Source organism: Melitaea cinxia, chromosome 6 (genome assembly GCF_905220565.1).
Source record: "Melitaea cinxia chromosome 6, ilMelCinx1.1, whole genome shotgun sequence".
NCBI lineage: Eukaryota > Metazoa > Arthropoda > Insecta > Lepidoptera > Nymphalidae > Melitaea > Melitaea cinxia.
In genome coordinates, this window is record NC_059399.1 from 16,864,803 (window position 1) to 16,878,629 (window position 13,827).

Here is a 13,827-nt window from a genome sequence, read left to right on the forward strand (position 1 = left end):
AACCCTTTAAAATTGATTATAATATTATGTACATATAATGAAATACAATTGATAAGAAATAAGATATGGAATGCGAATTTGTTTTTGTATTTATTTATGGAGTACGAGCGACTTATCCGCTTAGTGACAACAATTAGCAACGAAGACGCATACATATAAACAACAGAAAGCAAAAAACTGAAGTGGGTTCCAAAAATTCACAGACATCAAGTACGTACCTAAGAAAACTAAGCGCTAAATACATTGTGCTTTTTTGTCTTATGAGTGTATTTGACTTTCAATATTCTTTTAATTGTTAATTTTATTTTTTAATATTAATAAGGTAACGTTGGTTACTTTTATTATTTCGATGGTTTCCAGTCAATGTATGATTCTCATAGTTATTACTGCACTATGCTGTCAGAGTATCAGTCTGTAACAGATTTATATTTTTGGAACATTTTAAGACTATTTAAATAACCCACAATACTTTAAACCATAATCAAAAATTCTCTTGATTTAAGTAGGCTAAGAAGTTTTGTTTGGTCGTTAGATAAAGAAAAAATCATCATCACTTCAGTCTATTGCATTCCACTGCTGGACATAGGCCTTTACAAGTTCGTACCAAAAATGACGTGAACTCTATATGTTTTACCCATAGTCACCACGCTGGGCAGGCGGGTTGGTGACCGCAGGGCTGGCTTTGTCGCACCGAAAACGCTGCTGCCCGTCTTTGGCCTGTGTATTTCAAAGCCAGCAGTTGGATGGTTATCCCGCCATCGGTCGGCTTTTTAAGTTCCAAGGTGGTAGTGGAACTGTGTCATCGCTTAGTCGCCTCTTACGATACCCACGGGAAGAGAGGGCGTGGCGATATACTTACTGGCGTAACCAGACAGCAAAAAAATAAAAAATATTCTTAAGTAAATAATTATATTTATTTAGCGTGAAGTTTCCACCAATTCTGAATATAAATTCTAGTTTGAAGAATTGGTAAAAAATTAAACAAAAACTTTAAATTGAAGTTAACTCTTCATAAAAAGCATATTCTTTTGGCCACCTTTTTTCGATGTAAATGTCATGTTATGTCACGTGCGATTTCATTTCACACTCAATCGCAAATACACTCGCATATACCACACGGTTATTTTTTAATATTGACAAAGTTTTGTCAAATTATTTTGATACAAAAAAATCTATAAATTATTCATAAGAACTCATCATCATATTAGAAAAAAATTCTATAGTTTTCATATTTACTTCTTTTATAAAATTAAATGATTAGTCGTTATATTGATCTCCGGTAAAATGTAATCGTAGTCGTAGCTTGAACTAAGTATTCTAACTAATATTATTCATTTAAGATGACGGTCACGAACCCGCCTGCCCAGTGTGATAACTATGGGCATCACACAGTGGACTGCGATAGGCTGAAATGATGATGATGATGAGTTAAGATGAACATATATGGATCATTATCATCTATAGCCACACCTCTAGATTTTTCCTGAATAATTTACACGATACGTCATAAAACCGGTGTGTTGTCAATGATCAGTTAGAATGTGTAGAACAGTGATAGTTTCATTAATGTTCAGTGATAATTTCATTAATTCAGTGATAGTTTTGATTCCCAATATATATAGTGATTAAAAGTAAAACAAATGATTGTGGAATCGTGATGTCCTATCGTTCGATTATTTCGGACTTAAGTATATTACAAATTTAAGCTACTGTACTGACTGTACTGAGACTAAATTTCAAGTTTGTATTAATTTAAAAAAAAAATGGAATTTTAATATTTATTTTAATTATTAATTTCAATTATTGTAATATTGATTGAATTTTAGTATTGAATTTGGTGATGATTTTAATTTTAGGTTTGATTGAATTTGATATTGATTATTGATTTTGATTTTAGTGTTGTTTGATTGGATTTTGATTTGGTATAATTTCTTTTGTCACAATTGTTGAAACTAACATAGCTTGGGAAAAGAATGGACAAAAATATGGACATATGTCTGAAATAAATTATTATTATTATTATCATATTAAAAAGAAATTAATAGCTCAAGCTTGTTATTAAGTGCTGGATTGCTTAAATGACAAAGATGTGTGGATTTAGTGACGCTGTATTTCATGGAATATATTACAAATATATGAAAACACAGTTTAGTTCTTCGAAAGAGTAACTTCGTTGTTCTTACCAATACTTGTCTGCAGAATTTACATTCCGAATAGACGGTAGTTGCACTTTTAATGATAATTTTGATTTTACTTTGTAAGATGATTATGCGAAGGTGATTTTAAAGTCTATTTGAATAAAGTTATTTTTGTTTTTGATTTTAAGTATAGCATTACATGTATATCCTCTAACCCGTAGTGCAGCTAGTAATTGTCGTAATTTTAAGACTTGTCAGGAGTAAGTACTGTACATACATCTAATCGCATACCATGTTTGTAGCATAACTAGGGTAACGTGGATTCTTTCTAATCGACTTCGAAAAAAGAAGGTTCTCAGTTAAAATTGCATTTCATTTTTGTCATTTTTTATCAAGCATTGAAATTCTTTTCGAAAAAAAAAACATTAAAATAAAATTTAATAAAAATAATGTTTATTATAATTAATTTTATTGCTTAATTTAATCCATTAACGTTTACTTAAAAAGGTACACCTGTAAAATATACCCTTGATATAAAGAGATCATAATTATATAAAATGTTTGGTAATAAATGTTGATAATTGCCATTTTAGATGCTTCCGTTAAAAATTTTGAAAGTGGGCCGATATAACGTCCTCGTTGTAAGACTTCCAACTTGGAACGTAAGACCTTGTGTCCTTTTTATTTTTAAATGTTTACCGAAAACACGATTGTTGATTGTTTTTAAATCTCATACTCGTACCCATATGTATTTGTAGTTGCGAAAAATTTCTGTTTAAATAACAGTCAACTCTTAATTTTGTAGTTAAAAAATCTATATTGTACAAAAGATTCGTGTTTTAACCAAGTATTTTCATATCTTGCAGAAATATAACATTCATGATAAAATTTTGATTATTTATTTATTTTTTAACTTTTTATTCATCAAAATATTGTTTTAATGTCATATTTAAAAAGCAATGTCACTATTTACTAATTTTATTCATTTTATGAGTTACAGTTACAGATTATAGACTATAAGTCAATACAACATACAGAATTTGTTACAAAAAATTAACACATCATTAAAGTAATAATACAATTGTAATCTCCACAGCTAAATTCTTACTGAGACTTAAAAAAAACACGTACAGATTGAAAAAATAAAGAAAACGGACAATAGAAATGGTTAATAAACGAATCAAATAACGCCATATATGGCGCTCACGCCATTTTTGGCGCGAACTTGTAGGCCTATGTCCAGCAGTGAACTGCGATAGACTGAAGGGATGATGATGATGATCTATGGCGTTAAAAAAACGTAATGAGGTCATTCGTTCCGTAGTTTTTACTCCTCATGGGTTTTTTTTTTTATACCGGGGGCCTTATATGAGAATCCATTGTGCCAACGCGTCGTCAATTACTAGTAATGTAGTGTGGCCTAAGTGATAATGGGAAATCAAACAAAACGCCCAAGTCACGATCCACCTTGACCCTAGTAATTAATCGTATAATCAATGTTGTACACACAAGTTCATCATTACATTACAGCCTATACAGTCCACTGCTGGACATAGGCCTCCACAAGTTTACGCCAAAAATAACGTGAACTCATGTGTTTTGCCCATAGTCACCACGCTGGGCAGGCGGGTTGGTGACCGCAGTACTGGCTTTGTCGCACCGAAGACGCTGCTGCCCGTCTTCGGCCTGTGTATTTCAAAGCCAGCAGTTGGATGGTTATCCCGCCATCGGTCGGCTTCTTAAGTTCCAAGGTGGTTGTGGAACCTTGTTATCCCTTAGTCGCCTCTTATGACACCCACGGGAAGAGAGGGGGTGGCTAAATTCTTTAGTGCCGTAGCCACACAGCACACACAAGTTATCGGAACCTTATTATTTATAAAGAAGATAACACAAAATTTACGCTCTTCAAAATTAAGCTCTGATCCTTCTCCTACATGGAGAAAAGGGCCGATTCCCATCAGATTATTATATGTATCTGAATTACGACAGTTATTATGTGTTCAGCGATACATAATTCTTTTTAGGCTACTTAATTCTGCTAGCATAAAATTTATTTTAAAATGAGTAATTTTTGTAAATATCTTTTTTTTGCAGGTGCTGTGCAATCATACAATATGTCTATCGTGGATTCATACAGGAGGTTCATGGAGAGGAATAGTGGTGAGTAAAATATAATATATATAATAATAATATATTATATATTATTATATAAATATATATATTATTTAGGTATAAATATAGAGCGTATCGTGCACCGTATTATTGAGATTTAGATGAACATGTCTTACAATTGCCAGAAATAAAGAGATTTAGCGACAATATATTTAACGCAAGACATGACTAAATTTATAATAATGGACAGCTATTTATAGGACTAAATACGGATTTTCTTGCTATTTTTTTCATCAGAACATGCATTTTTTTATATTCAACTAAATCGGCAAACAAGCGTACGGCTCCCCTGATGGTAAGCGATTAGCGTAGCTTATAGAAGCCTGCAACACTAGAACCATCACATCGTGCGTTTCGACCCTATCCCCCCCGCAGGAGCTCTGGACACCTTTCACACAGGAACACAACACTGCTATATTATTTAGCTGTGATCTTCTGAATGGTCGATAATTTTGAATCAGTTGTAGCTTCACTACCTGTAATTAATTCAATAATTAAAAATAATTTTAATAAAGGTAGAATTTGCCTATCCAGTGCAATCAAATTTATACATTGTATGCATAAACTTTCTACTTAAAATGGTGTGTACCGAGGCCCACATCTAGGGCCTATATTGCTTAACACATAAAGCAATAATGTTTAGGTATAATAATAATACTAAAGCCTTTTATTTCCGAGAACCAAACATAGTAACAATACGTGTGTTTATAAAATATCCCTTATCTCGGTGTGTCTCTTGGCATAGGCCTCCTCCAGTGATTTCCATTGAGCTCTGTCCTGCGCAACTCTGGTCCACAGATATCCAGCTGTCATTCTGATATCGTCCACCCATCTTGTTTTCTGTCGTCTGCGCTTCCTCTTTCCGTCTGTTGGATACCATTCTGTCACTACCTTACTCCATTTTACTTTTATGTCGCGCATCATATGACCTGTCCATCTCCATTTTTGCTTATCTATTTTGCTCAGGATATCGGTAAGTATGATTTTACTTCTGTGACCAAAGTTTCTCACTTTATCTTCTCGCTTACAACCTGTAATGCTTCGCTCCATCGCTCTTTGGCACTTTGCCAGTTTCTCCCTTAAAGTTTTGGTTAGCGCCCATGTTTCACATCCGTAGGTTAGGCATGGAAGGATACACATGTTAAAGGTTTTTCTTTTCAGAGCCATATTCAAGTCTGGAGATTTCATAATGTCCTTGAGGGACCAGTACTTCTTCCATCCGTTGGCAATTATTAAATTTATTTCTTTACTAGTTTGGTCATTAGGGGGACATTAGCTTGCCCAGATATATATATTCTGCAACAAATTCAAGGATTTGTTGGTTCACGATTTTTTTTTTTTTGGTGGAGTTGGTCGTTGCTGGTTGTGGTTGGTGGTTGGTTAATTTAGTCTTACTAGGATTCATTTTCAGTCCTGCTTTTTGGCTTTCTGTGTGTAGTTCTTTGATTATCTTTTCCAGGTTTTCCGAATTTTCTTCGAAAGTACTAACTAGATTATCAGTAGTAGTAGTAGTCAAAACTTGAGATCAAAACGTTCCCAGTTTAGTTTACGAAAAATGCTCTGAAAAACTGCTGAGAAAAATTTAGGAGATAGTGGAATCGGGTTGTCTGACACCTCTTTTTATGTAGAATTTGCTGCCCAGTGTTTCTAATTGGACTCTGGCCTAACTATTTGCGTAGATCGTTTTAATTATATTTGTGTATATATTCCTTGTTGATTTAAGATGCTCCATATATTCCTATGTCAAAAGCTTTCATGTAGTCAATAAAAGCAATATAAACTTTTTTGTTGTATTCGTTACACTTTTCAAAGATTTGCTTCAGTGAGTGGATATGGTCAATTGTGGAAAAACCCTTTCTGAATCCGCGGTTCGTCCAGCATTGGAGTCATCCTATCTAGTATGATCTTAACAAATACCGTATAAATGTTAGACATCAGACTTATGGGTCTATAGTTTTCTATGTCTATGTCCTATGTTTGTTTGTGATTTTGTCTGGACCTGGCGGTTTTTCCATCCTCCTTATCCTATTTAGGTAACCTTGTTGTCAAATTCAATACATTTTTTTATTCATTTAAAAATGTTTGACTAGCAATTACACTGTGTGGAGAATTTTAGATTCATACGGTATGGTGCATTATTATTGTTTTAAAATTTATTTTTAAATTACAAATGAAATTGACACATGTCATATGATTATGATATTGTTCAAACTGTTATATGATGTAAGACGTCATGTTTTAGGTATTATCAGTCCCACAACTGAAGACGGTTCATTGATCTTACATTCTTGATCAAATTGGTAAATGGCGTCATTGATAGACCCAACCAACTAGTTTATTTAAACGTTCGAGATCTTAAGAGAATAATAAGACCTGTCATCTTTTATACCATCTATGGAAAAACCAACTGGCTCACGTCAAGGCTATTCTTCGATTGTAAGATGAATAGTGCGGTGAATAGAAAATTGATTTTTTGTTTCTTTTTTTTTTTGTTAGAGATTTTCGATAAACCACAAGACAGATTTATTGATATTAAAATATTTTCTGATTGAAAAGATTTCTTATGAAGCTTTTAAACTTGCTTTTATCGTAATATGCTGGTTATAGTTTTTAGAAGTTTTATTGTAAAACTATTATTTTTTATATCAAATAATGATTTAACTGTATTAAATTATGCACATCAATTATGTTGTTATCTTAATTAGTATCTAAATTTTCAGTGTATTTCTATTTTCTTTGGATTTAAAGAAACAAAATAGAATAGATTTTGAACTATTTCTACGTTTATTTTATTTTTTATCGTATGTCTGTTTTGTTTATATTAACGTTATGTATATTAATTTTAGATATGAAATTTGATCCTAAGTTACCAACGAATTTCAACCCTAGTAGTTGTTTTTTTATATTTCGTAGTATAAATATCGTTTCAATGTCCGGCTCAATGCTAGTCACCAATAAAAACGATGCAATGAAACAAATGATGACTATAAATGAAAGTCATGACTTTTATTAATACTAATTTGAAAATAAATTATGATCAAAAATCATCCCTAAAAAAGACATAGTGGGTATTTTACACGCAGTACGACTTTTTAAAAATTGAGTAATAAAAAGTGAAAAAACATTTATATGTGACCCTTCATTCTCTATTACTTTATTAATTTTTTACTATGTATCTTTATAGAAACCTACTTTTTTTACTGTTTGTAAGAACTAGCCCTGCGATAATCTAAAACTAGCGATAAGATGCTTGTTTGTTCAGACGTATAACAGCGTCACATTAAAAACAGTTTACCGTACAGTTTAATAAATGGTTATCTTAAGTATAGCCTAGGCTATGCCATGCGGCTTCTTTCTATTCCATAGCTGTTAATGTATGTTTTGCAAGATACTTACAAACATTAATTTTTTAACCGACTTCAAAAAAAGGTGGAGGTTACTCAATTCGACCGCGTATATATTTTTTTATGTATGTTCGGGGATAACTCTGTTTTTTATGAACCGATTTTGATAATTCTTGTTTCGTTGGAAAGGAAATATCCCTAGTTTGGTACCATGATAAGGAATCCAGGATCTGATGATGCGATTCCAGAGAAATCGAGGGAAACCCTCGAAAAGCCGCATAACTTTTTACTGGGTGTACCGATTTTGATGATTTTTAATTTAATCGAAAGCCGATGTTTATCATGTGGTCACATTTAACTTTCATCGAGATCTGATTACAACTTTTGGAGTAATCTTTGATAATGCGTATTAACTCGACAATTTTTTTGTCTACCTGCGTTGTATTACTTCTCGATATAATTGAAGGCGGTTTTTCTTCGTTTGCCTGCAAACACAATTATGAGAACCGTGATTGGTCTTTATATAATTTTATTTGTATTAATATTGGCATTCACCGTAATCACTGATTCGTAATAAGTTTGCGTATATCACAACGACAAAACCGATCATCTATGTACAAAAAATGTTCTATTATTAGAGTTGATTCAAAAAATATATTTAAACGATATTTTAAAAAAAAACTGGTAATAGATCTAAAATTTAGTGTCCGACAACTCCAATAAATCAAAATTAATGTCTCTATGCCGCCGCGTTGGCGCAACGGTCACAGCCATTGATTGTATCTGTTGCGCTGGTGGTTGCGGGTTCGATCCCCGCACATGACAAACATTTGTATTGGCCATACAGGTGTTTGCCGTGGTCTGGGTGTTTGTGCAGTCCTTGTGGATCTTCCCACCGTGCTCGGAGAGCACGTTAAGCCGTCGGTCCCGGTTGTTATCATGAACACCTGATAGCGATCGTTACTCATAGTAGGGAATATATCCGCCAACCCGCATTGGAGCAGCGTGGTAGATTAAGCTCTGATTCTTCTCCTACATTGGGAAAGAGTCCATGCCCAGTGTGGGATATTACAGGCTTAAGCGAAGCGAATTTGATACTGATCATTGTTTCCCAGAACGTAATCGAGCTTACACCCACTCTATGATACAATGTTTTATACAGACCTTCAAAACTTTAATCAAACATTATACAACCGTTACTGTTAGAATGAAGATTACGGCCCACGTTGTCGTGAAAACGATTGTCGTATTTTGTCGAACAGCATGTCTAGTATTTGTCGTATTTTGTCGCGTATTTCGTCGGATTAGATCGCGTCACTCTTATTGTTTTTCGTTGCTCACGAATAAAAAGTACAGCTCACATTTATGTCTACAGGAATGTCTAAAATATTTTTTTTCATTTGTGTAAGGTTTGTTGATATCTGCATGGTTTGTCTGTATCAATTTTATAACCTTTTCAAATATATTTTAAAAATAATATCAAAGTATGACGATACATATTTTCGCTACACCAAATCATAAATATTAATTTTCTTAGTAACAATAGCTGTTAAATTGTTGTATTTTTCCCACAACAAATTAGTTTGCAACATTTAATGTCGGTTTCGTAATTGTTAATTTCTTTTTCTCGTGATTTACGTTTTCAATTATTCTCTTTAATGTCATTAACCTCAATAACAAGTTTTATAATTAGTTTACTGGTTCAGAATTAATTTAAATTTTGTTTATGATATTTATATAAAGTAAATGTTTCATGTTTTATTATCATTGACAACCGCTCTGGTGTGTGGTGCGTGTGCCATTGTACTCGCCTACTTTCGCAGCAGTCACAGCACTAGGTTCGATGCCCGCTCATGACAAACACCTGTATTGGTTATATAGATATTTGTCGTGTTTTGGGCATTTTTGCTTCTGTATTGTGTGTATTGCGTATCCAGACACCCGATACAGGAGAAAATTCTAATGGGGACTGTTGAGTGTGTAGCGTTTAAGGCTTAATATGGTTAAATTTTCTATGCTGATTTTATATTATTTCGATTTTGACTGCCAAATATGTGTATAATGAATTATTTTTGAAGCTCGTAGGCTTTTTCGACAGTTCAGTAGAAATTTAAAACGGCTCGCCCCGATTTTGTTTATGTTCAATCATTAAAATAATCTACAAGAATATTTTGAAGCTAAAATTTTTATGTGCGGTTTTGGTTAAATGCGGTTAAAAATGTTGAAAAGCTGTTGTAAGGTTGGTCATGATAGCGAGACGAAATTCAAACAATTTTTCTCCTAGTTTCATGAGAGTGAAACCGTGGTTTTTTTAAGTTACATTTTAAGGCTTATTTTTTTATTTGTTAAGTTGACAATATGCAACCACGCTATTTGAAAATTATGTGTGAAAAACATTTGATTAAAATAATGATACAAAAGTGGCGGACCGCTGGGACTCAGCAATACTGCGCCACTGGATACGGCTACATTCTGACTGACGAGGGTCGTGTCCAGATAGCTATTACTTTTACTTGTTATTGATTTTTATTGATTTTGTTTGTTGTTTGATATCTTTATTTTCTTCTATTCATATTTATATTGATTTACTAACATTAGATATAAGTTGTTTTTGTAATACTAACATTAAGATATGGACTACTTATGTCTGAAACAAAATAAATAAATAAAATAAATAAAATAAAATTACAAGTTTAAATCGTATTATTTTTATTACGCTAATTAAATTAACCTTCATATCATATTTAAAAACTTATAAAAAAATTACTTATAATAAAAACTACTAACAATTATACTTGAATAGCACAGCTGTAAATATAAGTAAATGTGTACATTTAATAATTTAAACATTTCGATGTATTTATCGATTTGGTTAAGTTAATGATGTCGTACATTTTTCGATGAATCGAGATTTGAAAAGTTAAATATATGCAATCTAGTCTTTATTTTTGAAATTATTTTTTTTGCGCGTTAGGTAAAAATGATGAGAATAAATTTTTACGATGCGCGCGCACACTGTCACAAAAAACCCTGAAGTTTGCTAGTCAACGAAGAAGTTAGCAATATGAAGATTGCTAGCCTTAGACTTAATATAGTTTTAGTATAAGAAAATCTTGCATATATATTTTATTTTATTATTTTTTTTATAATAAAGTACGTTAACCTTTTTAAAATTAAGTTTTTAGTAACATAGAGATGTTTATCTTTTTAACAATTTACTCTTCCTTTTTAAAAAAATTGTGATGTAATTTTCATTTTTTCAATTTTTAATTTTTAATAAATTTTACAACAAAAATTATGTACTTGTAATTTTACAATTATACATTTTTACAAGTGCGGTACGTTACATTGAAGATATTAAAAAAAGTGTGTGTGTCAGCTCCGACGCACGACTGGAGTTTACTCCTTCAGATCGACTGTCTAAATAGGCACAAAAGAGGCTTACTAGTCTAAGAAAAAGATTAACACGATATCAAATAGTAAATCAACAAATCAAATAACACCATCTATCGGCGATAGATGGCGTTATTAGAAAAAAATCGTCGTCTATCGGAATCCTATTGAGGTCTTATAAATGGTGTTACAAAAAACGTAACGAGGTCATTCGTTCAGTAGATTTTACTCATTAGATTTTCTTCATACCGGGGGCCTTATATGAACAATATTTGAAAATATTTGGAGGTTTCTTTTATGACAATAAGGTCGGCAAACTAGCGTATTGCTCACTTGATGTTAAGCAGTTAGCGTAACCCATAGACGCCTGTAACAAAAGAGCATTGTAAGCGCGAGACCCCGACCCTTCCTAGAGCTCGGTCACCTTACTCACAACTGAAACACAACACTACTTGAAAGCAGTAGCAGGCTGTAATCTTCTGTAAGATTGAGGTACTTCCGAACTGCTGCAGATTTCAAGCAAGATATTTCCAGCCGTGCTCTACATGAATATTTAATTAGGTCTTACAACTCGAACAAAAGAAAAAAAACGACTCGTATAAAATAAAACAAAAATTAATTACGTTTTTTGTTAAACATTTATCATAAGTATATACTTATTAATCGTCATTAAAATAATGCCTACGTGGTTGGGCTAAAAAATTAGGCTGCCAACGTCCATTTCGTTTTTTATTTTTGTTTTATTTAATAAGTTTGGTATATATTTTTCAAATTTACCCATGGAATTAAATAGTAATAACTCTGTGCTATAAACTAATTATGAATTAGCCAGTCTTACAATGGCATCAAATTATCTTTTAAATTTGTTTGTATGTGCATTGTAACTCTACTTTGTAATTATAAATAGACTTAACTAACTGCCACGCGTTGTTAATCAATAACACGAAGTTTTGATTAGTGAGTCAGCTGTTTCGTTTACCGCTATATTGTTTCTTTTGATGCCATAATATTGTGAACGGCTTTAATAGGTAATCTCTTGCTAGTATTTTTTCTAATTATCCATTAGTTTAATCCTTTCTTTTATCGTTATTCGAGCATCTTCTTGTATATAATCACTATCCTACATATATTAACTTTTAGTTTGAATTTTTTGTCTGAATCTTCTCACTGTACAACGATGAATACATTTGTATATCCCTCAGTCTCAATCATTATAATGAACCCTTAATATTATACTTATAGTTAGTTTTACTTTATTACATTACTAATTATTGCCCGCGACTTCATCACCGTGAAACTGTTACTTTGAGCAGTATTTAATTATTCGTAATACTCATTTTGCATACCTACAGTTTTCTTTTCAAGTACTTAAATATGTATACCTACAAGCTATATATGTAAATTCATTGATTCACCTTCGATAATGACGAATAATCCTATAAACTGTCGCATTATTTCGACTTATTAACGATTTATTTGGATTGATAAAGTTGTCGTTTCAACATTAAGTCTATCAGCCTATCGTGCATATCTCAAATTTCATATTGGATCAGTGGTTTAGGCGTGAAAGCGTAACAGATAGACAGAGTTACTTCCGTAACTATAATATTATGAGTAATCACTATATTTTTATTATTACTCTTAGTAAAGTCCTAAAGGGTTACCGAATCACAGTTTAATAAATATCTATATTGAGAGAACATCTAATCTTTTCCCAAAAATGTGATATATAGATACTGTTTCTAAAGTTAACCTACAAAGAATTTTATCGTATCATGAAAATATATTCTGTAATAAAATGATTACTCAGGTCAGTACCATTGATGCATGTGTTTTATGGGTAATATGTAATCACGTAGTTTGTATTCACGACGATATCGTTATGTACTGGTATGTAGAAACGTGATAATTGTACGAACTGTTTGCAACCTTCGTTGTAGGTCTACTATTATGCATTGAGATGATGCACCGACTGTTCTTAAAAGACAGATTGCTTTGAGGATTTATTCCAACTAGCGGTCGCTCAATGTTCGAAATTCGACCATAATTAATTTAAATTATATGTTAGAACATTACTAAGGTTCGGTTGTCAAAGACTATACTTCTAAAATAATAAACTATGCGTGTGTGTGTCAAATACATGGCAGTGTGTGTGATGTTTAATGTATTTTTTATGCATAGTTAAAAAAAAATTATTAGAATTCTGCACTCATTGTCTATATAAAATGTAAAATTCATACCCCTCCGTACGCGCAATTTTCGTAAAAAGGGGTATAAAATTTTTGCTTCACCGTATTATAATATATTACAGATGTTACAGATTAAAGAACTTTTCATAGTAATTGGAAGTGAATTGCCACGATTTTAGCACTCGTCTGAAACCAGATTTCATTAAGGAAAATATAAAAGTTTACGGGTTGAGACTGTTTAAGCAATAGGTCAATGAACCACTACCGGTCAAACATTGTTAGCCTTTACAGTATTAGACAACAACCTTCACAGATATTAGTAGTGACTTGAGCTTAAGTTTTGAATCCTCTGATGTAGGATCTTATCGTTCTCGTTAGCTCTACTGATAAATAATTCTCTGTCGAGTGTCATCTATTTATCATTGAGAAGACGTTTCCGATATTCTTTATAGGAGCGCCATATACATATATTACGTTAGTACAATATAAAACGTGACCTTAAATTAAAAAGAAATTATCTTTTAATATAATGCCCTTGGCGTAGTCGAGTGTTATAAAAAGGGTTCTGCGCAAGTGTGTCATAATCGGCCA